General features: G+C 50.9%; 1 protein-coding gene across 1 annotated transcript in view; it reads left to right on the top strand.

The window, feature by feature from the left end:
- Positions 1–415: 415 nt before the first annotated feature.
- FOXN3 (forkhead box N3) overlaps positions 416–24,068 on the top strand; it is a 166,570-nt gene continuing 142,917 nt past the window's right edge. The window contains exon 1 of the mRNA XM_063948622.1: positions 416–609. The gene's annotated coding sequence lies outside the window, so the exon portion shown is untranslated. The remainder of the gene's footprint in view (positions 610–24,068) is intronic.

The following is a 24,068-nucleotide window of genomic DNA, read 5'->3' as shown; positions in this document are numbered from 1 at the left end:
CATACATTATATACCCCCCTCCATACATTATATACCCCCCTCCACACATTATATACTCCCCTCCACACATTATATACTCCCCTCCACACATTATATACCCTCATCTCACATTATATACTCCCCTCCACACATTATATACCCTCATCTCACATTATATACTCCCCTCCATACATTATATACTCCCCTCCATACATTATATACCCCCCTCCCTCCACACATTATATACCCCCATCATACATTATATACCCCCCTCCACACATTATATACCCCCATCACACATTATATACTCCCTCCATCACTGCCAGGGTATAATGCACAGCAGCACTGTGTGGTATAACAGGGGCACCAGTGTGTAACCCATGGGGGGGCTTCCAGTGACACGCACTGTATATCCGGCGCAGACACGGCGAGCACTAGGACCCGGGAGGCGCGGTGCTGGGTAAGAGCACGGACACAGGAGCTGGCTTAGTGGGTACGGGCTGGTTATGGCTCCGGTCTGGCTGTAGCAGTCGCGGCGGCAGCGGGATGGTGGCGGCTCCGGGTGCGGAGATATAACGCTGGAGCAGCGGCTGGTGCGAACAGGAGACTCCGGGGCTGGAGGGGGACGAGGTAAGTGACGTGGCCGCCCCGGAGAGGAGGCATTCCCCCCGCACCCTGCCCCGTGCCCCTAACCTGCCCCCGCACCCTGCCCCTAACCTACCCCTGCAACCTGCCCACCCTCCTGACACACCGTACTACTGCCACCTATTACATTGTATCACACACACAGTACTACTGCCACCTATTACATTGTATCACACACACAGTACTACTGCCACCTATTACATTGTATCACACACAGTACTACTGCCACCTATTACATTGTATCACACACACAGTACTACTGCCACCTATTACATTGTATCACACACACAGTACTACTGCCACCTATTACATTGTATCACACACACACAGTACTACTGCCACCTATTACATTGTATCACACACACAGTACTACTGCCACCTATTACATTGTATCACACACACAGTACTACTGCCACCTATTACATTGTATCACACACACAGTACTACTGCCACCTATTACATTGTATCACACACACAGTACTACTGCCACCTATTACATTGTATCACACACACACAGTACTACTGCCACCTATTACATTGTATCACACACACAGTACTACTGCCACCTATTACATTGTATCACACACACAGTACTACTGTCACCTATTACATTGTATCACACACACAGTACTACTGCCACCTATTACATTGTATCACACACACAGTACTACTGCCACCTATTACATTGTATCACACACACAGTACTACTGTCACCTATTACATTGTATCACACACACACAGTACTACTGCCACCTATTACATTGTATCACACACACAGTACTACTGCCACCTATTACATTGTATCACACACACAGTACTACTGTCACCTATTACATTGTATCACACACACAGTACTACTGCCACCTATTACATTGTATCACACACACAGTACTACTGCCACCTATTACATTGTATCACACACACAGTACTACTGTCACCTATTACATTGTATCACACACACAGTACTACTGCCACCTATTACATTGTATCACACACACAGTACTACTGCCACCTATTACATTGTATCACACACACAGTACTACTGCCACCTATTACATTGTATCACACACACAGTACTACTGTCACCTATTACATTGTATCACACACACAGTACTACTGCCACCTATTACATTGTATCACACACACACAGTACTACTGCCACCTATTACATTGTATCACACACACAGTACTACTGCCACCTATTACATTGTATCACACACACAGTACTACTGCCACCTATTACATTGTATCACACACACAGTACTACTGTCACCTATTACATTGTATCACACACACACACACACACAGTACTACTGCCACCTATTACATTGTATCACACACACAGTACTACTGCCACCTATTACATTGTATCACACACAGTACTACTGCCACCTATTACATTGTATCACACACACACAGTACTACTGCCACCTATTACATTGTATCACACACACACACAGTACTACTGCCGCCTATTACATTGTATCACACACACAGTACTACTGCCACCTATTACATTGTATCACACACACAGTACTACTGCCACCTATTACATTGTATCACACACACACAGTACTACTGCCACCTATTACATTGTATCACACACACAGTACTACTGCCACCTATTACATTGTATCACACACACAGTACTACTGTCACCTATTACATTGTATCACACACACACACACACACACACACACACAGTACTACTGCCACCTATTACATTGTATCACACACACAGTACTACTGCCACCTATTACATTGTATCACACACACAGTACTACTGCCACCTATTACATTGTAACACACACACAGTACTACTGTCACCTATTACATTGTATCACACACACAGTACTACTGCCACCTATTACATTGTATCACACACACAGTACTACTGCCACCTATTACATTGTATCACACACACAGTACTACTGCCACCTATTACATTGTATCACACACACACACACACACACACAGTACTACTGCCACCTATTACATTGTAACACACACACAGTACTACTGTCACCTATTACATTGTATCACACACACAGTACTACTGCCACCTATTACATTGTATCACACACACAGTACTACTGCCACCTATTACATTGTATCACACACACAGTACTACTGCCACCTATTACATTGTATCACACACACAGTACTACTGCCACCTATTACATTGTATCACACACACAGTACTACTGCCACCTATTACATTGTATCACACACACAGTACTACTGCCACCTATTACATTGTATCACACACACAGTACTACTGCCACCTATTACATTGTATCACACACACAGTACTACTGCCACCTATTACATTGTAACACACACACAGTACTACTGTCACCTATTACATTGTATCACACACACAGTACTACTGCCACCTATTACATTGTATCACACACACAGTACTACTGCCACCTATTACATTGTAACACACACACAGTACTACTGCCACCTATTACATTGTATCACACACACAGTACTACTGCCACCTATTACATTGTATCACACACACAGTACTACTGCCACCTATTACATTGTATCACACACACAGTACTACTGCCACCTATTACATTGTATCACACACACAGTACTACTGCCACCTATTACATTGTATCACACACACACAGTACTACCACCTATTACATTGTATCACACACACAGTACTACTGCCACCTATTACATTGTATCACACACAGTACTACTGCCACCTATTACATTGTATCACACACACAGTACTACTGCCACCTATTACATTGTATCACACATACAGTACTACTGCCACCTATTACATTGTATCACACACACACAGTACTACTGCCACCTATTACATTGTATCACACACACAGTACTACTGTCACCTATTACATTGTATCACACACAGTACTACTGCCACCTATTACATTGTATCACACACACAGTACTACTGCCACCTATTACATTGCATCACACACACAGTACTACTGCCACCTATTACATTGTATCACACACACACACACAGTACTACTGCCGCCTATTACATTATATCACACACACAGTACTACTGTCACCTATTACATTGTATCACACACACAGTACTACTGCCACCTATTACATTGTATCACACACACAGTACTACTGCCACCTATTACATTGTATCACACACACAGTACTACTGCCACCTATTACATTGTATCACACACACAGTACTACTGCCACCTATTACATTGTAACACACACACACACACACACACACACACACACACACACACACACATTACTACTGCCACCTATTACATTGTATCACACACACACACACACACACACACACACACACACACACACACACACAGTACTACTGCCACCTATTACATTGTATCACACACACAGTACTACTGCTGGCTATGACACTGCACCAGTCCTCACACAGCTATGACACTGCACCAGTCCTCACACAGGCTCCCACAGCTATGACATTGCATCAGTCCTCACACAGGCTCCCACAGCTATGACACTGCATCAGTCCTCACACAGGCTCCCACAGCTATGACACTGCACCAGTCCTCACACAGGCTCCCACAGCTATGACACTGCATCAGTCCTCACACAGGCTCCCACAGCTATGACACTGCACCAGTCCTCACACAGCTATGACACTGCACCAGTCCTCACACAGGCTCCCACAGCTATGACACTGCATCAGTCCTCACACAGGCTCCCACAGCTATGACACTGCACCAGTCCTCACACAGGCTCCCACAGCTATGACACTGCACCAGTCCTCACACAGGCTCCCACAGCTATGACACTGCACCAGTCCTCACACAGGCTCCCACAGCTATGACACTGCACCAGTCCTCACACAGGCTCCCACAGCTATGACACTGCACCAGTCCTCACACAGGCTCCCACAGCTATGACACTGCACCAGTCCTCACACAGGCTCCCACAGCTATGACACTGCACCAGTCCTCACACAGGCTCCCACAGCTATGACACTGCACCAGTCCTCACACAGCTATGACACTGCATCAGTCCTCACACAGGCTCCCACAGCTATGACACTGCACCAGTCCTCACACAGGCTCCCACAGCTATGACACTGCATCAGTCCTCACACAGGCTCCCACAGCTATGACACTGCACCAGTCCTCACACAGGCTCCCACAGCTATGACACTGCACCAGTCCTCACACAGCTATGACACTGCACCAGTCCTCACACAGGCTCCCACAGCTATGACACTGCATCAGTCCTCACACAGGCTCCCACAGCTATGACACTGCACCAGTCCTCACACAGCTATGACACTGCACCAGTCCTCACACAGGCTCCCACAGCTATGACACTGCATCAGTCCTCACACAGGCTCCCACAGCTATGACACTGCACCAGTCCTCACACAGGCTCCCACAGCTATGACACTGCACCAGTCCTCACACAGGCTCCCACAGCTATGACACGGCACCAGTCCTCACACAGGCTCCCACAGCTATGACACTACACCAGTCCTCACACAGGCTCCCACAGCTATGACACTGCACCAGTCCTCACACAGCTATGACACTGCACCAGTCCTCACACAGCTATGACACTGCACCAGTCCTCACACAGCTATGACACTGCACCAGTCCTCACACAGCTATGACACTGCACCAGTCCTCACACAGGCTCCCACAGCTATTACACTGCACCAGTCCTCACACAGCTATGACACTGCACCAGTCCTCACACAGGCTCCCACAGCTATGACACTGCATCAGTCCTCACACAGGCTCCCACAGCTATGACACTGCACCAGTCCTCACACAGGCTCCCACAGCTATGACACTGCACCAGTCCTCACACAGGCTCCCACAGCTATGACACTGCACCAGTCCTCACACAGGCTCCCACAGCTATGACACTGCATCAGTCCTCACACAGGCTCCCACAGCTATGACACTGCACCAGTCCTCACACAGGCCCCCACAGCTATGACACTGCATCAGTCCTCACACAGGCTCCCACAGCTATGACACTGCATCAGTCCTCACACAGGCTCCCACAGCTATGACACTGCACCAGTCCTCACACAGCTATGACACTGCACCAGTCCTCACACAGGCTCCCACAGCTATGACACTGCACCAGTCCTCACACAGCTATGACACTGCACCAGTCCTCGCACAGGCTCCCACAGCTATGACACTGCACCAGTCCTCACACAGGCTCCCACAGCTATGACACTGCACCAGTCCTCACACAGCTATGACACTGCACCAGTCCTCACACAGGCTCCCACAGCTATGACACTGCACCAGTCCTCATACAGGCTCCCACAGCTATGACACTGCACCAGTCCTCACACAGGCTCCCACAGCTATGACACTGCACCAGTCCTCATACAGGCTCCCAGCTATTACATTGTATTGTATAGTACCGCTGTGACATTGTATCAGTTTTCACTGTTTTGCTTCTTGTAGTTATGTTTTGTATAAATCTTAGCAACTTTTATATCACAGTACAGATACAGTTTGCTGTGTGTAGGTGTAATATGACGGCACCAGGAGCAGCTCTTATATGCCACAAGCTGTCTGCATAGGATGGTGCGGGAAGGGGTTATGCTGTAGTCCTGGCAGTGCTGGGTGTATGAGCGCAGGATAAGGGGTTATGCTGTAGTCCTGGCAGTGCTGGGTGTATGAGTGCTGGATAAGGGGTTATGCTGTAGTCCTGGCAGTGCTGGGTGTATGAGCGCTGGATAAGGGGTTATGCTGTAGTCCTGGCAGTGCTGGGTGTATGAGCGCTGGATAAGGGGTTATGCTGTACTCCTGGCAGTGCTGGGTGTATGAGCGCAGGATAAGGGGTTATGCTGTAGTCCTGGCAGTGCTGGATGTATGAGCGCAGGATAAGGGGTTATGCTGTAGTCCTGGCAGTGCTGGGTGTATGAGCGCAGGATAAGGGGTTATGCTGTAGTCCTGGCAGTGCTGGGTGTATGAGCGCTGGATAAGGGGTTATGCTGTAGTCCTGGCAGTGCTGGGTGTATGAGCGCTGGATAAGGGGTTATGCTGTAGTCCTGGCAGTGCTGGGTGTATGAGCGCAGGATAAGGGGTTATGCTGTAGTCCTGGCAGTGCTGGGTGTATGAGCGCTGGATAAGGGGTTATGCTGTAGTCCTGGCAGTGCTGGGTGTATGAGTGCAGGATAAGGGGTTATGCTGTAGTCCTGGCAGTGCTGGATGTATGAGCGCAGGATAAGGGGTTATGCTGTAGTCCTGGCAGTGCTGGGTGTATGAGCGCAGGATAAGGGGTTATGCTGTAGTCCTGGCAGTGCTGGGTGTATGAGCGCAGGATAAGGGGTTATGCTGTAGTCCTGGCAGTGCTGGGTGTATGAGTGCTGGATAAGGGGTTATGCTGTAGTCCTGGCAGTGCTGGGTGTATGAGCGCAGGATAAGGGGTTATGCTGTAGTCCTGGCAGTGCTGGGTGCATGAGCGCTGGGTAAAGGCCGCTTATCTTACACATTACACAATAACCTTCCTGACAGGCCATTCAGCAAACACAATAAAAACAACAAAACAAAAATGGTAGTGAAGCGGGTTTGTGCAGGACCCTCCCTCCTGAGTGCTGCGTGCATGTAATAGGCAGGGAGGCCTGTTCAGCAGAGCCTGCTCTATGAATCAGTGATGCACACAAGTGGCAGAGCCTGCAGCTCCTGGGGACTGTCCTGTAAGTGCGACGTATTGTGTAACATGAAGCTGATTTACTAAGGAAACAATGCATTGTTGGAAATGAGACTATATTCCAGTAACACAGCTTCCGTCGTGTCATCAGTTAATGATGTATGTCGGCGAGGAGAACGCTCCTATGTCGCAGGGCCGGCTCCTGCCGACGCTAATACATGGCTGCTGTGAACATGGTCTGAGGTGTAACTGAGGCGCTTCTGTTACACTGTAAGTAGGAGCCGTCATACTTTTACCTTCACTCTTCCCGTACAACAAGTGTGTGTGTGTGTTACAGAGATACACAAATACCACAGGGTGCACAACAGGCCAAGGGGCTCATTAGTCATTGATCGGATTTGCAACGCGATCTGGGCACGAAATTTGGTGGAATGCTATCACATTGGCGTTATCATCTGGCGGAGCCCGTCCCTGCGATGTGCCGCGTGTGGTGCCGGGGTTCTGCACGTGCGTGGCCCCGCTTACCGCACATGCACAGCGCCCATTTCCAGGGAAACCCTCTGCCGACTGCAAATGCACAGCGTGCCCATGGGCTACAATGAGCTACTGCCATCTTCAGCTGCGGGGGCCAATATCGGACATGCGTCACATTCCGGATATTGGTAAATCTGGCAGCATCGTATGTGGTTACAGACGGAAATGGAGGGATGGCAGCGGGTATCACAGATGCCTGCTGTGGTCCCTCCTACATACGTTTCAGGGTTATTATTTGCGGCAAACCCCCCCAAAATGGGTGTTTTTGGGGGGAAATTGCCGCAAAAATATTGGTACATGGGCCCCTTGGAGCTCAAGCAGACGGTGAAGGGACCAGGTAATATCAGACTGTTATCAGACTGATAGTGCAGGAGACTCCCTGATATAGCAGCAATCTCCCTGACTCCCTAAACAGTTTACAGATCTCTCTGATTGCTGCTATATCAGGGAGTCTCCCGCATAATCAGGGAGATTTGTAAACTCTTCAAGGAGTCAGGGAGATTGTGCGGGAGACTCCCTGATATAGCAGCAATCTCCCTGACTCCCTGAAGAGTTTACAGATAAAAAAATAGAAATCAGAGATCTATACATTTACATTGGTGGTCATTCCGAGTTGTTCGCTCAGTAATTTTCTTCGCATCACAGCGATTTTCCGCTAATTGCGCATGCGCAATGTTCGCACTGCGACTGCGCCAAGTAAATTTGCTATGCAGTTAGGTATTTTACTCACGGCATTACGAGGTTTTTTCTTCGTTGTGGTGATCGTAATGTGATTGACAGGAAGTGGGTGTTTCTGGGCGGAAACTAGCCGTTTTATGGGAGTGTTTGAAAAAACGCTACCGTTTCTGGGAAAAACGCGGGAGTGGCTGGAGAAACGGAGGAGTGTCTTGGCGAACGCTTGGTGTGTTTGTGACGTCAAACCAGGAACGACAAGCACTGAACTGATCGCACTGGAAGAGTAAGTCTCGAGCTACTCAGAAACTGCACAGAGAAGTCTTTTCGCAATATTGCGAATCTTTCGTTCGCAATTTTGATAAGCTAAGATTCACTCCCAGTAGGCGGCGGCTTAGCGTGTGCAAAGCTGCTAAAAGCAGCTTGCGAGCGAACAACTCGGAATGAGGGCCCTTGTGTCTCAGCGCCATTTCCCTGTATTGGTTATAAGGCGCAGTCACCCCTAAGGTGACTAAGGTTTCTCGTGGCCACTTGTGAGCAGAACACGATATGTGAACAGTATCAGTGCGCTTTTATCAATAAGTAGATCTTACCTATAATGAGGGAACTCCCGCTACCCATACGTTTGAATGGGGAGTCAGCGGCTGCAGGAGGTGGTGCTATGCATGGCCGAGATACGCTCCCTCCCGTGCCAACAACGTATAAGGACACATTTATATACACCCACACATATACACTGGATATAAATTGTCAGAAGCCAGATAACCTACTAGCATGTATTTGGAGTGTGCGATGAAACTGGAGAACCTAGAGAGAACCCATATAAACATGGAGAGTACGTATAAACTCTACACTGATGGACCATTACCAGGATTTGAGCTCATAACTCCTAACTTCAGATTACTAACCACTATGTCAACTGCACTGCCCCATTTCTTGTGTAAAGTCTGCACAATTATGTATCAAAATGACCACAATTCACATCTATATCCTATATTAAGCATATGACATTTTCAATGATACAGTTGTCAGAAGTTACGTTCATGCAGAATAATAATAGTAGTAATGTTCATTGTCATAGAATTGCTATGTATGTGAGGCCCATGCAGGGCAAGGGCAGATACAGGGGGGTGGCTGTTCCCTATGACACACATCCCTTTTCCTGTGGGTCTGCTGTACAGGCTGCCATACTCTGCCAGAAAAAGAGAGGGTGATCGCCTTTATCGCCCTCCCCTGGATCTACCACTCATGCAGAGTCTCAATTAGGGCGCATCTTATGTCTGTTTTCACTATGATTGCTAGTATGGGTAACGTCTCTCCGGTCACAGATTTATTTTATTTTTTTCTTAAAGATTATTAACATTTTCAATGTCTGTCACAAACTACATATATAATGTAGTGTTCTTTCTAGCACCCTGCACCTGTCACAACCCGTGCAGTTCCTCTTTCCTGCCTGGGGTGTCGTTCTCTGCTCTGGTGCTTCTAGCACATTCTGGGGTAGATGTATTGTGAGTCATTATGGGGGAGATGTGGTATATCGGTGCATGTTATGGCAGTGTGTGTTACATGAGAGGGCCTGTCATTATGTGTAATGTGCTGGCCGATGTATGAACGGTCAGTGGCAGCTGCAGCTGTCATTGCCCCATTCCTAGCCACTGTAGTGGCGGCTGCTGGCTCTGGGCTGGGGGTGGCATCTTGTGCATGTCCAGTGAGACTGCCGGGGACGGGGGAGACACACAGCACATCAGCGCTAGGCGGGGGTCTGGCGGGGATCGCTGGAGGGGGCAGTTTTCACTCCCCCCGCTCCAGCAGCTGAAATGTTCTTATATCTCGTTGCTACTTCTTCGCATCAGTAAAGAGTCTGGCAGGAAGGGCTATAGCGGCACGATCCCTGCCGCCATAGTACACGATCCCTGCCGCCATAGTACACGATCCCTGCCGCCATAGTACATTTACCCCTCTGGCCTGCAGGGTGCTAGAATGTGCACTATACTGCAGGTTGTAGAGTAGGCTTTCTGTGTTTAATGGCTTTCTGCCCCCGAGTCACCGGCCGCTGTATTCCGTAGAGTTACTCTGAAGGGGTGTGGTATGTTAGGTAGAATAGACTTAGGTCGACAGTAAGTAGGCCAACATGGTTTCTAGGTCGACATGAGTTTTTTTAAAACCTTTTTTGGTGTCGTTTTCTCCGTACAGTAACTGGGACCACCAATTAGTGCACCGTGCCCCCTCGTATGGCTCTCTTCACTCGCCATGCTTCGGGCTACCGCTGCACTCGGCAGGTTACTATTCCCAATTGTAGTCCGCGTGGTTCGTAAAGTATGAAAAAGTTTAAAAAATGAGAAAAAAATGTGAAAACCTCATGTCATACCTTTTTTGTCATGTCAACCTAGAAACCGTGTCGATCTACTTACTGTCGACCTAGAGACCGGATCCCACTCTGAAGCGTTAATAATTCCTCTGGGTTTCAGTAGTGACCGGGCCAGGTAGCGGGATGTCGGAGACCGCGGCTGTATCCGGCGTTAGATCACATAGATAAGACTGATTTGGTTCTGAGGCTTCTGCTATATTGCGGCCCCCGTGGATTTCGGGTCCATTATTCTGTGTCCTGATAAGTGCAATGACCCGTGTGAGCGTGAGGTCCTGTAATGCACTAATCGCTGCTCTGTGTGTGTGTGTGTGTGTGTGTGTGTGCGCGCTCTGTCACAGGACTGACATCAGTCCCCGCCATCGCTCATTGGCTGCGGAGTTTAGACACAGGAAGTGGCTGCTCTGTAAATCTGAGATGTAGGGACTTGTTGCCATGGGAACAGAGAGCTAGGCTGTGAGCGCTTCCCGTCCCTTTAACCCTTTCCCCTGCCAGACGCCTGCTCGCCATTTCCCGGCCCCGGTGCTCGCTATAGGGCCACATGTGCCTGCTTACATAGCAAGTGTGATTCTCTAGACTACGGAGCTGCTAACATTAGCAAGTGACGCTGCCGCCAAGCAATGAACAGCGACACCCACAGGAGGTATCGCGAGCTCAATTGCGCACACATTGGCGGACTATACGCATACGCGGAGAACATCTACATGATCCATGGTATGCCTAAGGAGGCATTCTCATAGGAGAGGAGAGGGACCTTACAATCCCTCATCTGCTGCGTCTGTCCAGCGTCTGATTCTTGGAGAGACTCCTCTGATGGGGCCCTAATTGCTCCCGCTATCCCTGTGAATGAATACGTAGCATGGATAATTTAGTTAAAAATAAAAGAGCCACAATACGGAGAGATAATGGGCCTAATTCAGACCGATCGCTTCTGTGCGTTTTCGCATAGCGGGCGATCGGGTGTGAACTGTGCATGCATATGCACCACAATGCACAGGCGCGTCGGTCCGGAGCGCCGGGATGGTCTGAACTAGCGATCGCACAGGTGATCGCAAGGTGACTGACAGGAAGAGGGCGTTTGTGGGTGGCAACTGAATGTTTTAGAGGAGTGTCTGGAAAAACACAGGAGGGACCCGGCGCTTGGAAGGGTTTCTGACGTCAGCTCCGGCCCGATCATCGCAGCGGCTGAGCAAGTCCTGGCCTGTGCAGAGACTGCTCAAACTTCTGTTTATACAGCTCTCCTGCACATGCGATCGCACCCCTGCACAGCGATTACCCCCTCCCCCTGTAGGTGGCGACACCTGATCGCAGCACTGCAATAAACGCACCCTAGCGATCAGGTCTGAATTAGGCTCAATATTCGCTCCCCTGCTGCAATTGTAAGTCACCCATGCATAATGAAAGAAATCCAGAAAACATGAGCTGCTGGTGTGGGAATCTGACTGATCATCGGGTAATGATTGGGATTGGTGCTTTGTTGATGCCAGAAATGCTGCATTTTGCACCCGATAAGGGCCTGATTTCTTTGCGGGTAGGTGCACCTATCTATAACGCGGCTGCTAGGGGAAGCCGGTGCTGGAGATGGCTGCAGAGCCCCTGAGGAGGATTCCAGACAGAATTCCCAGCTTTCCTCTAATGCAGAGCGAGCATTGCCAGCTGCTGATAATTGTCATATTTATGGATATTTACATATTGGGTTATTCCAGGCCCCGCAGCCGCTGGGACCGTAGGGTTAATAAGTAGGACTGTCGTACTCTGCTGCGGGGGCATCTTGGCAGTGTGTTCTCTATAGTAAAAGCATCTGCGGAAACATGTCACATCAAGGTCGTTTCACCAGGAAAACCATTAACCAGTGACTACCCTAACCCTCCGCTGTATACTGCGCTAATGTATGTACAGTGCTGAGATAAGGAATACGTTCCAGGCTGTCACCTTGGGAGGGACGCAACTATCTCTGCGCTAAATTGATGGCGTTGGTAAAACTTTGAGAGAAGAACATCTGTTATTAACCCCTGTAACCAGATGGAAACTGCTTTGTGCAGGATGTGCAGATACATGTAACCATTACACTTACCCTCCATATAAGAGGATGTAGCTATAGGGTCTCAGGCCTGGTGCCCAGGCTGAGCCCCCCCAATATGTGCCGCTAGCTGCCTGTTAAGTAGATATTGGAGGCCTCTGTGCTTTAACATCATTGCCCAGAATACCCAATCAGAGTTGGGATATCTATTAGGCAACTTAGGCTTCTGTCTAGGGCCCGATGGGAACGTAGGGCCACAGATTAATCTTACCAGCTTTTGTGTGTGTGTGTGTGTGTGTGTGTGGGGGGGGGGGGGGGGGGTTGCATAGAAGGGAAAGGGGGCACCAAACCAGTATGTTTCCTCCCAGTTTAGAACATTCAGTGGAAGTCCTCCCTGTGCATGCCCTTCCGTGTTGCCTATTACAATAGATGCGTTTCCACAACATATCCTGCCTACCGGCTGCATAGGAGTGGTAAGAATTGCCGCATCTCGTTATTGAAAGCTTCCCCATGCAGGGCATGATGCGGCCTGTGTAACACGGTACATGCATACATGTGCCACCACTTCCTCCTGCTATCGAAGATGAATGTAAAATGCTTTATTATTCACTTGTGAGGTCTTTTATTCATGAGATATTCAATATAGATGATATTTTGCATCAATTCTTTTTTTGCGCAGAAGTCATCCAGGCACATGTACCCCTGAGACTGACCCGACGAGGTGGCCGGGTACCTGCTGTGGGCTGATGAATGTTGTTCTGCTGTCCCAGGGATATTTTAATGACAGACTGCGGCAATAATTGGTTTACAAGAGCAGCCTTATTATATAGACCCTTCATGACGCGTTTCTATAGCTGTTTAGTCCTGTGCTATCTCAGCGGTGACTCCGCCTGGACTGGAATAGAAGCTTCTGATGTGAGATCTCAGTGACACTCTGATCATTGTCCAGCCTGGCTGTACACACGTGGGGCTGTAATGGGCTGTTCACACCCGCCCAGGCAATCCCCAGTGCGACTGCACGCACTGGACCATGGCTGCCATCTTCCCAGCCACGCGACCGTCATTAGTAATCCAGTTTTTGTTGGACTGTGATCACCCATTGCCGCAGATTTTGGGCCAGTTGCCTGACAATATAATGTTTTGCCATATTCTTATAATATTTAGATTTATTAAGATATTAGTATTGTAAAATATGTATATAACAATTGCTATATTTGACGTGACTTACGCATTTGGCAGATTTTTTTTTTTCTGTGATGGCAATTTACCTATCAGTAACCTGATTACTAATAGGCCAATAATTCTTCACATCGCATACCTGATAACAGAGAGCAATAGCATATGCTTAGATGGGTACTAGAGCATGTATGTGATTGCGTGTGTATGTATGTATATACACACACACACACACATATATATGTGTGTGTGTGTCGGGTGGCGGTGCTGTGAGGCTGCGGATGATGGGGGTTGTCGTACAGTGGCAGTGGTATTCATGCTGTGGTGTGCCTGGTGGCGGTGCTGTGAGGCTGCGGATGATGGGAGTTGTCATACAGTGGCAGTGGTATTCATGCTGTGAGGCTGCGGATGATGGGAGTTGTCATACAGTGGCAGTGGTATTCATGCTGTGGTGGCGGAGCTGTGAGGCTGCGGATGATGGGAGTTGTCATACAGTGGCAGTGGTATTCATGCTGTGGTGGCGGAGCTGTGAGGCTGCGGATGATGGGAGTTGTCATACAATGGCAGTGGTATTCATGCTGTGGTGGCGGTGCTGTGAGGCTGCGGATGATGGGAGTTGTCATACAGTGGCAGTGGTATTCATGCTGTGAGGCTGCGGATGATGGGAGTTGTCATACAGTGGCAGTGGTATTCATGCTGTGGTGGCGGTGCTGTGAGGCTGCGGATGATGGGAGTTGTCATACAGTGGCAGTGGTATTCATGCTGTGGTGTAATTGCCTGACACTGTGACTCCAGGTTTCCTCTTCTCCCGAGCACAGAACAGAGGGCTCGAGTTGTCGGCTTGCTCAGGATGTGGCCTTTTCCGAGAGACTCGCAGGCCGGAAATTGTCCGTTGCTTGTTACAGTTGTGAAAGGAAGTAGACGGATTGGCAGCTTCTGCCTCTTCCTCCGTCCGGGTGTGTAACAGGTGGTATCCAGCTACGGATTGTGCCCTGTGTTCTGTAATACATACTGTGCTTCTATGTGTGTTCTCTGGCAGGCCCTGTATATTCACATACAGTGCAGGAGAAGAGACCTGTGCTCACCACTGTCTGCAATGGCTTTCTATGTAACCTGCAAACAGCTAGCAGACTGGGGAGAGAGAGTGGGGGGGCCCTGCCGCTGGGGAGAGAGAGTGGGGGGGGCCCTGCCGCTGGGGAGAGAGAGTGGGGGGGGGGGCCCTGCCGCTGGGGAGAGAGAGTGGGGGGGGGGGCGGCCCTGCCGCTGGGGAGAGAGTGGGGGGGGGGCTGCCACTGGGGAGAGAGAGGGGGGGGCCCTGCCGCTGGGGGGAGAGAGAGTGGGGGGGGGGGGCCTGCCGCTGGGGAGAGAGTGGGGGGGGCCTGCCACTGGGGAGAGAGAGTGGGGGGGGGGCCTGCCGCTGGGGGGAGAGAGAGTGGGGGGGGCCCTGCCGCTGGGGAGAGAGAGTGGGGGGGCCCTGCCGCTGGGGTGAGAGAGTGGGGGGGCCCTGCCGCTGGGGAGAGAGAGTGTGGGGGGGGCCCTGCCGCTGGGGAGAGAGAGAGTGGGGGGGCCCTGCCGCTGGGGAGAGAGAGTGGGGGGGGGCCCTGCCGCTGGGGAGAGAGAGTGGGGGGGGGGCTGCCGCTGGGGAGAGAGAGTGGGGGGGGGCCTGCCGCTGGGGGGAGTGTGGGGGGGGCCCTGCCGCTGGGGGGAGAGAGTGGGGGGGCCCTGCCGCTGGGGAGAGAGAGTGGGGGGGGCCTGCCGCTGGGGAGAGAGAGTGGGGGGGGGCCTGCCGCTGGGGGGAGTGTGGGGGGGGCCCTGCCGCTGGGGAGAGAGAGTGGGGGGGCCCTGCCGCTGGGGAGAGAGAGTGTGGGGGGCCCTGCCGCTGGGGAGAGAGAGTGTGGGGGGGACCCTGCCGCTGGGGAGAGAGAGTGTGGGGGGGGCCCTGCCGCTGGGGAGAGAGAGTGGGGGGGCCCTGCCGCTGGGGAGAGAGAGTGTGGGGGGCCCTGCCGCTGGGGAGAGAGAGTGTGGGGGGGACCCTGCCGCTGGGGAGAGAGAGTGTGGGGGGGGACCCTGCCGCTGGGGAGAGAGAGTGTGGGGGGGGACCCTGCCGCTGGGGAGAGAGAGTGGGGGGGGGCCCTGCCGCTGGGGAGAGAGAGTGGGGGGGGCCTGCCGCTGGGGAGAGAGAGTGGGGGGGGGCCTGCCGCTGGGGGGAGTGTGGGGGGGGGCCTGCCGCTGGGGAGAGAGAGTGGGGGGGCCCTGCCGCTGGGGAGAGAGAGTGGGGGGGGCCTGCCGCTGGGGAGAGAGAGTGGGGGGGGGGGCCTGCCGCTGGGGGGAGTGTGGGGGGGGGCCCTGTCACTGGGGAGAGAGAGTGGGGGGGCCCTGTCGCTGGGGAGAGAGAGTGGGGGGGCCCTGTCGCTGGGGAGAGAGAGTGGGGGGGCCCTGCCGCTGGGGAGAGAGTGGGGGGCCCTGCTGCTGGGGAGAGAGAGAGTGGGGGGCCCTGCCGCTGGGGAGAGAGAGTGGGGGGGGCCTGCCGCTGGGGGGAGTGTGGGGGGGGGCCCTGCCGCTGGGGAGAGAGAGTGGGGGGGCCCTGCCGCTGGGGAGAGATAGTGGGGGGGGCCTGCCGCTGGGGAGAGAGAGTGGGGGGGGGGGGCCTGCCGCTGGGGGGAGTGTGGGGGGGGGGGGCCCTGCCGCTGGGGAGAGAGAGTGGGGGGGGCCTGCCGCTGGGGGGAGTGTGGGGGGGGGGGCCCTGCCGCTGGGGAGAGAGAGTGGGGGGGCCCTGCCGCTGGGGAGAGATAGTGGGGGGGGCCTGCCGCTGGGGAGAGAGAGTGGGGGGGGGGGCCTGCCGCTGGGGGGAGTGTGGGGGGGGGGGCCCTGCCGCTGGGGAGAGAGAGTGGGGGGGCCCTGCCGCTGGGGAGAGAGAGTGGGGGGCCCTGTCACTAGGTAGACAGTACGCTGTGCACTGTCTCTGTAAGAACCTGATCTGTCTCCATGTACTATCCCTCCTCTGCTGTGAGGTATGAAGGAAGTCAGCATGGAGAGAGCTTAGCAGTTGGAGAAACGCGCTGGGGCACTTTGGGCCTGATACACATGTGGCTGCTGTAAAGGTCCATACACACTGTGCCACATGCAAAGATGACTGTGCTTGTAATATCGATTTTTGCTAAGTGTCAGTTTTGACTTTTACACGATAAAGTCCTGCGCAGTCAGCTGTGTACACACGGCGCAATGTGCACTAACTTTCTATGTAGTCAAAATTGTAAGAAAAGTAAAGTGCATATCGCACCGTGTGTACAACTTTTGCCATCCACAATTGCGACAATAAGCTAATATGGGCAGAAGCTAACCTGAGCATAGGGACACCCAGTGTATAATTACCGATACATCGGTACCATCGTCACAGATCGGGTCATGTCACAGGGTCTGAGTGCATCTGTAGATGCGCAGGCTGGGCTGTTCTCCCGGGACACTGGGGGCTCCCATGTGTGCCTCTGCCCCCCTCCCGTTACCCACGTGGGCCTCTGACCCCCTCCCGTTACCCACGTGGGCCTCTGACCCCCTCCCGTTACCCACGTGTTGCTCTGACCCCCTCCCGTTACCCACGTGTGCCTCTGACCCCCTCCCGTTACCCACGTGTGCCTCTGATCCCCTCCCGTTACACACGTGTGCCTCTGACCCCATCCCGTCTGACCCCCTCCCGTTACCCAGAGACAATTCGATGCATTGAGGATTAGAGGAGGGAAAGTAAAAATACTTACCCCGTCTGACGTCGGTATCTTCAATGTCGGGATGCCGGCATCACGACGAGCGGTATATCATACTGAACCTGATTGTAGGTTGCGCTGGGGCAGGGACTGATGTGAATGAGCCTCTGTGAAGCGCTGCGGCCTATGTCTGCGCTATATAAATGCCTGTTAATAATAATATATAGATAGGTATAGATGATGTGGCACGTAAGGCATATTACAGAGAATTACAGACTGCGTGACCTTTCTGCGGCTAAGTTGCGTTCGCTGGCGCGGTGTGTTCTGGTTGGGAGGCAGCAACGTCTTGTTGCGAGGACGGATCGCCGGCCACTGACAGTCTACTGTCTCACATGTAACGACAGGGATCTCCGGAGGCATGAGGCTGCGTCTGAGCCTGGTGGCAGATGACTTTCTGGAGTGCTCCTCAGCTGTGACCTGTGCTAATGAAGAGCTCCTGAGCGGAGGCACTTACAGGGGGCGGGGCTGGGAAATCACTGCGTATGGTAATGAAGGGTCAGACAGCGACAGTAAGTAGTGGAAACATAAAGTTCAGAGGAAGGAAACCTGCTCTGTCCCCTCTCATTACAGTGCACATGCAGCGTACAGGCAGAGCGGCCTACAGTGCTGCACCGTGGTAGCCTAATGGGGGCGTGTCTGGCGGCAATGTGGGCAGTCCACGGGCGTGGCCGGTGGGGAAAGTGAGCAGTCTGGGGGCGTGGCATAATGATTGCATCATCGTGGCCCCACCCCCGCTAGACTGTGCAGAGAAAATGCACTGTACAGCGAGGGGCGGAGCTACAATGACACGTTTCAGCGCGAATCACGTCATCGTATCCCCCTCGAACTGCCCACTTGTTCTCTGCTGTGGGCGGCCGTGGGGGAGTGTGGGGGGCAACCAGAAAAAGTGCGAGATTTGCCCACCTTTCCGGGGGCCCGGGAGGGCCACTCCCAGCCATTCTGGGCAGAGGGTCTGTGGCCTGAAGCTGGGTACACACTGGAGCGGTGTCGGGCTGTTTGATGTATCGCTCAGTGTGTACGGGTGATTGCATCCTCCTGCGGTCGCTAGCGACGGACCCTAGGTTACTGTGCTGCACATCACACGGGTCACGAGACTTCCAGTCACAATACCTCCCCTACATCCAGTGGCGTCACAAGGCGGGTGCGGCCCGCACCCGGGTGTGACGCCTGGAGGAGGGTGACACCAAATGTCAGCTCCTCCGCACTGACAGGAACCAGGTGCTGCACATCACACGGGTCACGAGACTTCCAGTCACAATACCTCCCCTACATCCCGCCCCCTGGGAATCCGGACAGTCGGCATGACGACCAGCAGCGACTATTCCCAGTGGAAATAACACCTGTGTGCAAGTACAATTCCCCGACGGGGCCCAAAGTGGCCTAATGACCAGTCCTGCGCAGAGCGGTGCAGCGAGAATGGCTCGGAGGCTCTGCGGCGTCAGCCGGTTACATAAAACACGTCACCGCCGTTCTGCTGCCTCGCTTCCAGGCAAACATTGTGTCATTAGCTGGGAATATGGCGGAAGGGAAGGTTGGCAGCAGTCCTCTGCGCCAGGGGCGTTGGCACAGCAGTGTGAGCTGCAGAGAATCCCTGTTCCCGGGAAAGATTTACAGTTTCCGAGGATCCACAATTTCTACCTTTGGGTGGAATATTGCGCCAAACCACCCTCGCACACTATCCTCAGAGGTGGGCGCACTGCATGTTCTTGTTGGGTGCTGGGGCCACGGTGACTGGCGCACGTTGGTGAGGTTGGAAGGTCACCATTCCTGGTGACTGGCGCACGTTGGTGAGGTTGGAAGGTCACCATTCCTGGTGACTGGCGCACGTTGGTGAGGTTGGAAGGTCACCATTGCACCACATCTGATAAGTTTCATTGGATTGTTACTTCGCATGCGGGTAGTTTTGCTACAGCATATGAGGCGATATGGCGCCAGCTGGGCAGTTTAGCAGCCGGGGGTGCCCCTGACCTTATAATGGGGGAGATGTACTAAGCCTGAAAAGTGATAAATATCACTGTGATAAAGTACCAGCCAATCGGCTCCTAACTGCCATGTCACAGGCTGTGTTTGAAAAATGACAGTTAGGAGCTGATTGGCTGGTACTTTATCACAGTGATATTTATCACTTTTCAGGATTAGTACATCTGGCCCATTGTGTCTCTTTTTCTCCCGGCCAGATCAGCCTGCGGAATGAAGTCCATGTTTTACACCAGGTGCAGAACAGTGCAGGATGTGGGTAAGGGCCCGGAGATGCTGCTTTAGTTTCCTAGGTCCCCCCGGTTGGTCCATGCCCCGCGCAGAGCCTATTCTGCCCATACCCGGTTGTTGCCTCGGGCATGAGAAGGGCCCCGGTGGCCCCTGCAGTAGAGGCAGTTACTGTTTTTGGTCATCTTTCTTACTTGCAGCCGATGTGCCAGCTCTGTCAGCCGTTCCCTAGTAACTATCCGGCACTCTGACACTTGTGCATTACCAGGTATACCCTCAGCCTGCCTGCATGGAGTGGCCATAGGGGGACCAGAGTTCATCATCAGAGGTTTGCAGAGCTTGCACTCTAGTCGGGGAGCTGAGTAAGCCAGCCCAGTGCCAATTGTGTAGTGTGACAAAGAAAACAGTTACACAGCGATTTATTGTGTTGTTGTGATGTGTAACTCCTCGGCTGCCAAATACCAGCTCAGCGCCTAAATTCTACACAGCTCTATACTGCGCCTCCCCGAGCGTGCCAACCGTTCCTACCGTCCAGGGTCACACCGCAGGTTCCGCAGTACTGTCCAGCTGTACACTAATACCGGTCCTACCGTCCAGGGACATACCGCAGGTTCCGCAGTACTGTCCAGCTGTACACTAATACCGGTCCTACCGTCCAGGGACACACCGCAGGTTCCGCAGTACTGTCCAGCTGTACACTAATACCGGTCCTACCGTCCAGGGATACACCGCAGGTTCCGCAGTACTGTCCAGCTGTACACTAATACCGGTCCTACCGTCCAGGGATACACCGCAGGTTCCGCAGTACTGTCCAGCTGTACACTAATACCGGTCCTACCGTCCAGGGATACACCGCAGGTTCCGCAGTACTGTCCAGCTGTACACTAATACCGGTCCTACCGTCCAGGGATACACCGCAGGTTCCGCAGTACTGTCCAGCTGTACACAAATACCGGTCCTACCGTCCAGGGATACACCGCAGGTTCCGCAGTACTGTCCAGCTGTACACTAATACCGGTCCTACCATCCAGGGATACACCGCAGGTTCCGCAGTACTGTCCAGCTGTACACTAATACCGGTCCTACCGTCCAGGGACACAACGCAGGTTCCGCAGTACTGTCCAGCTGTACACTAATATCGGTCCTACCGTCCAGGGACACACCGCAGGTTCCGCAGTACTGTCCAGCTGTACACTAATACCGGTCCTACCGTCCAGGGACACCGCAGGTTCCGCAGTACTGTCCAGCTGTACACTAATACCGTTCCTACCGTCCAGGACACACCGCAGGTTCCGCAGTACTGTCCAGCTGTACACTAATACCGGTCCTACCGTCCAGGGACACCGCAGGTTCCGCAGTACTGTCCAGCTGTACACTAATACCGGTCCTACCGTCCAGGACACACGGCAGGTTCCGCAGTACTGTCCAGCTGTACACTAATACCGGTCCTACCGTCCAGGGACACCGCAGGTTCCGCAGTACTGTCCAGCTGTACACTAATACCGGTCCTACCGTCCAGGGACACACCGCAGGTTCCGCAGTACTGTCCAGCTGTACACTAATACCGGTCCTACCGTCCAGGGACACACCGCAGGTTCCGCAGTACTGTCCAGCTGTACACTAATACCGGTCCTACCGTCCAGGGACACACCGCAGGTTCCGCAGTACTGTCCAGCTGTACACTAATACCGGTCCTACCGTCCAGGGACACCGCAGGTTCCGCAGTACTGTCCAGCTGTACATTAATACCGGTCCTGCATAGCAGAAACATGCCGTGTGCTGTATTATCCCTGCTTCCCCGACCATCTCTCTAGGACATCCGGGGCGGCCCAGGCTGGAGGGCAGGCACACACCCATGACATTTTGGTGCAATTCCCAGCATCTCGTCGCTGGGGGCGGGGCCACCATGAAACTATTCATAGCAAATGGCATTATTCACCGGGGAAGTGGCGGGATCCAGAATTGTTTATTTTATGAGCAAATGCCCCAAGTGACCTGATGATGACATTCAGTAAACATGATATGATGGGACTTGTAGTGCCCCAAATCCTGTAACAGCAAAGCAGTACAACATCTAGAAATACTGACCGATATTCAGTGTTATCTATATGCTGGTCCTGCAATACTATATTGTGTTATCTATATGCTGGTCCTGTAATACTATAGTGTTATCTATATGCTGGTCCTGTAATACTATATTGTGTTATCTATACGCTGGTCCTGTAATACTATAGTGTTATCTATATGCTGGTCTTGCAATACTATATTGTGTTATCTATATGCTGGTCCTGTAATACTATAGTGTGTTATCTATATGCTGGTCCTGTAATACTATATTGTGTTATCTATACGCTGGTCCTGTAATACTATAGTGTGTTATCTATATGCTGGTCCTGTAATACTATATTGTGTTATCTATATGCGGGTCCTGTAATACTATATTGTGTTATCTATATGCTGGTCCTGTAATACTATATTATGTTATCTATATGCTGGTCCTGTAATACTATATTGTGTTATCTATATGCTGGTCCTGTAATACTGTAGTGTGTTATCTATATGCTGGTCCTGTAATACTATAGTGTGTTATCTATATGCTGGTCCTGTAATACTATATTGTGTTATCTATATGCTGGTCCTGTAATACTATATTGTGTTATCTATATGCTGGTCCTGAAATACTATAGTGTGTTGTCTATATGATGGTCCTGCAATACTATATTGTGTTATCTATATGCGGGTCCTGTAATACTATATTGTGTTATCTATATGCTGGTCCTGTAATACTATATTGTGTTATCTATATGCTGGTCCTGTAATACTATATTGTATTATCTATATGCTGGTCCTGTAATACTATAGTGTTATCTATATGCTGGTCCTGTAATACTATATTGTATTATCTATATGCTGGTCCTGTAATACTATATTGTGTTATATATATGCTGGTCCTGTAATACTATATTGTGTTATCTATATGCTGGTCCTGTAATACTATAGTGTGTTATCTATATGCTGGTCCTGTAATACTATAGTGTGTTATCTATATGCGGTCCTGTAATACTATATTGTGTTATCTATATGCGGGTCCTGTAATACTATATTGTGTTATCTATATGCTGGTCCTGTAATACTATTGTGTTATCTATATGCTGGTCCTGTAATACTATATTGTATTATCTATATGCTGGTCCTGTAATACTATAGTGTGTTATCTATATGCTGGTCCTGTAATACTATATTGTGTTTTCTATATGCTGGTCCTGTAATACTATATTGTGTTATCTATATGCTGGTCCTGAAATGCTATAGTGTGTTGTCTATATGATGGTCCTGCAATACAATATTGTGTTATCTATATGCGGGTCCTGTAATACTATATTGTGTTATCTATATGCTGGTCCTGTAATACTATTGTGTTATCTATATGCTGGTCCTGTAATACTATATTGTGTTATCTATATGCTGGTCCTGTAATACTATATTGTATTATCTATATGCTGGTCCTGTAATACTATAGTGTGTTATCTGTATGCTGGTCCTGTAATACTATATTGTGTTATCTATATGCTGGTCCTGTAATACTATATTGTGTTATCTATATGCTGGTCCTGTAATACTATATTGTGTTATCTATATGCTGGTCCTGTAATACTATATTGTGTTATCTATATGCTGGTCCTGCAATACTATATTGTGTTATCTATATGCTGGTCCTGTAATACTATATTGTGTTATCTATATGCTGGTCCTGTAATACTATATTGTGTTATCTATATGCTGGTCCTGTAATACTATAGTGTGTTATATATATGCTGGTCCTGTAATACTATAGTGTGTTATCTATATGCTGGTCCTGTAATACTATATTGTGTTATCTATATGCTGGTCCTGTAATACTATATTGTGTTATCTATATGCTGGTCCTGTAAATACTATATTGTGTTATACAAGTTACAGAAATACTAAATAGTTGAGCAACAACAACAAAAAACTATTACCATTTTGAGCAAACTATGTAATGATGGTGTATATATTGATGATGGTGTGTAATGATGGCGTG

Source organism: Pseudophryne corroboree, chromosome 12, assembly GCF_028390025.1.
Source record: "Pseudophryne corroboree isolate aPseCor3 chromosome 12, aPseCor3.hap2, whole genome shotgun sequence".
Classification (NCBI taxonomy): domain Eukaryota; kingdom Metazoa; phylum Chordata; class Amphibia; order Anura; family Myobatrachidae; genus Pseudophryne; species Pseudophryne corroboree.
Note: the sequence above shows the minus strand (reverse complement) of the source record. Positions and strands in the feature narration are given on the sequence as shown.